Below are 3,124 nucleotides of genomic sequence, written 5' to 3'. Positions count from 1 at the left end.
GCTCTGCGCTGTGTAACTTTGTCAAGATGATGCAATATCAGTTATATCTGTCTGGTCTTTGAGGTTATACAATCATACAGTATGAGACATCAGTGTGGCATTTTACACTAATGCTGGGAAATAGAAATAGATTCACCACACAGTGCAGGTGCAAACTCACACCGACAAATAAGTAATACTCAGTTAACCTCAAATGAATAATTTGTGCTCTCAAATTAAATGATTAGGTCTTCAGGGGGCTCATTGAACCGCCGAGTGACCAGAGACAAAAATGCATGTAGGGATGGAAATATTATCTATATATTTTTATAATAACACAGGACTTGGATGAAAAATATCGATCTTGTTGATACGTCTTTTTGACAGAATAAGAAACCAACAAAATACCTTTCTGTGGTTTACTTTTTATTTACTTATAGGACGTTCTCCGTCCACACTGAATCTGTTAAATCTGAATTTCTGTTACGTCTTGTAAACAAACCACAGCTGTGCGCTCGAGATCTGACTGGAGTTGGAGATGGTGCTATCTTTCTACGTTTGTCGCCTGCTTTTTAAACCAAAAACACACATTTTATACTCTGATATTTACTGGAAATTTCTCACAATATACCAACAGCAGGTAGGAAACTTTCAGGCGATCTCCTGGTGATCTCTTTCCAGCCAGCAACCAGCCATTATTTAGGTTTTACGAAACAGCCGTTCCTCGTCCGTTGCAGCGTTTTAACGCGAGCGACAGGAATAAACGGCCGGTTAGGACATTCCAATAAGACACAAACTGATTTTGTCGCTAGCTTTTTCAGAGCTCATCAGTAATGGATCATTGTCATGGTGTAAAGACCATTTCAACCAATATAACTAATAGTGTGTACTGGAGAACATCGTCAACCCTGCCTTTAAAATTCAATCTGCACCTATGAGTTCCATCATATTACTAATTCCTTCAAATGATTGGTGTCAAGTTATTGTAGCACTAGTAGGAACTGAAGTTCCAGGTTGTTGTGGTCTGGTAGGGAGGAGCGCCCACACTGTTAGCAGCAGGCTAGCAGCTGTATTTTAATGTAAATATGACCTTAAATTACTGCACTCATTGCTTGAAGTTAATAGTGTTAAGTTATTGTATTCCTTCTGGTCGTTCTTGTGCCTTAATGATTTTGTTTTCATGCAGTTTTGTTGCTACATCGGATGTTGTTTAAGGCGTCTTAGTTAGTTATGAAAAAAAGGTCTGTTCTGCTGATAGACTGTGTTTAAGAAAGCTATATGGCTATTTGAAAGAATGCAAGGTTAAGGCACTTTCGCCTCACTTTTCAGACCCGGAGGTCTCCCACTGCTTCTGCTAGCTGATTAGCTTCTGAGAGCTGGGGACACGTGATTGGCTGAAGGGGAACAGGGCGATAATTGTGGACACTAGCATAAACAGTGACATTATGTAATAAAAATAAATGTAGACTTTTGTATAAAGGTGTTTTGAAATAAATAAAAAGTCATGTCATAAGATAAAAACTAAAACCAGACTACTTCTCCAAGATACTGCAACTACTAGGCTACTTAAACTAAACAGTATTGTGTTGTACTGCGTGTCACGGGGTATCCACACACTTCTTCTAGGCCTCCAGACCTGTGTCAGGCTCTGAAGAGCTTTCACATAAACAGGAAGTGAAGGCAACATGTGACAGCCAGTGGCCAGCGGGCAGCTGTCAGAGAGCAGAGCCGAACACTTTAGAATCAGATCAGAGAGAGCCGACACACACTCATACTTGTTCAGGGAAACACACACACACACACACACACGCACACACACATACGCAGAGAAGAAAGGAAGCAGAAGGCCAGTTAGAGCCATTTCCTCTCCTGCTGAGTGGGCTAATTGGGAAGTGAAGTCGTTAATCTGCTCCCCAGCTCTGGTTGCACCCCCTATAAACAGTCTGGCGTGTGTGTGCTCAAACGTTTTGTATTTCCACTACAGCTGTCTCTGTCCATCAATACCAACCAGGCGTTTGTGTTGGCTGTAAGCGCCGGAGCTTGACAGGTAGAGAAGGGGGGAGAAAGAGGAGGGAGGAAGTGGAGGGAGGAAAAAGGCAGATCTGAGGAACCCATCTGCAGCCTGAACAGTCAGCGAGAATATAACCCCGGGGCGCTGAAACACAGGCTGTAGCACTTTGCGAGCAGTCACGAATCCAGCTTGATACATCATAGATAAGAGTTAACATCCCAGAGGCCGTTGCCAGCACTTAGTTCTGGCTGGAAGACAGCAGAGATCTGTTTTAAAGGCCCCTCTTCAGGGATCCTATTGAAAGATCCATCATTTAGCTACTGTTATCTGTGCAGCGGTCAGCCGAGGCCTCGCTCCGATCGATATTTCACCGCAGTCCTCCGTCGGAGCGAGTGTGGAGTCGAGCCGGGCGCTGTGATAAAGAAGCAGCTTGTCCACTCTTTTCGTCTTCGGCTTTTGTCAAATGTGATTGTGATCAGAATCGGGCCCGGTGCACATTGAGAGGATGAAGAGCCGGAGATAGGAGGAGAGCACAGCGGTATAACCAGGGCTTTGGACTGCTAGTGCGATTGATAGTACGACCTACCTGTCTGCTGTATCCATGTATACCAGAGGCATTTGTACAAAGTGTCATATGATGAAATGTAAGGGCAAAAGTATAACCTTTTCCACTTCCCACATCTTTTTCACAGACCCATTCTTGTCTTTTTTAGGGGTCTTAAGGGACAGATAGCAGGTCAGCAGCAGATGTCGCATAGAAGTGGTGTACATCACCTGAAGATTAATTTGAGATGCAGCTCAGCACTGTGTGTCAAGTTGTTCTAGTCATAAATCAGAATCCATCCTCTGAATGCTCTAGGTCTCTAGTTTGATCCATCCATCCTCTGAATGCTCTAGGTCTCTAGTCTGATCCATCCATCCTCTGAATGCTCTAGGTCTCTAGTCTGATCCATCCATCCTCTGAATGCTCTAGGTCTCTAGTCTGATCCATCCATCCTCTGAATGCTCTAGGTCTGTAGTTTGTGGCTGTAAAGTTTCATGAGGCTGTGATTATCCTAGAGGTCACCACAGGTCATTTTATACAGTGAGGTCATGCACTACAATGAAATGTCTCCTATGGGGACTAACATCATC

This window comes from Sebastes umbrosus, chromosome 23 (assembly GCF_015220745.1).
Source record: "Sebastes umbrosus isolate fSebUmb1 chromosome 23, fSebUmb1.pri, whole genome shotgun sequence".
In the NCBI taxonomy this organism is placed as follows: Eukaryota; Metazoa; Chordata; class Actinopteri; order Perciformes; family Sebastidae; genus Sebastes; species Sebastes umbrosus.
Note: the sequence above shows the minus strand (reverse complement) of the source record.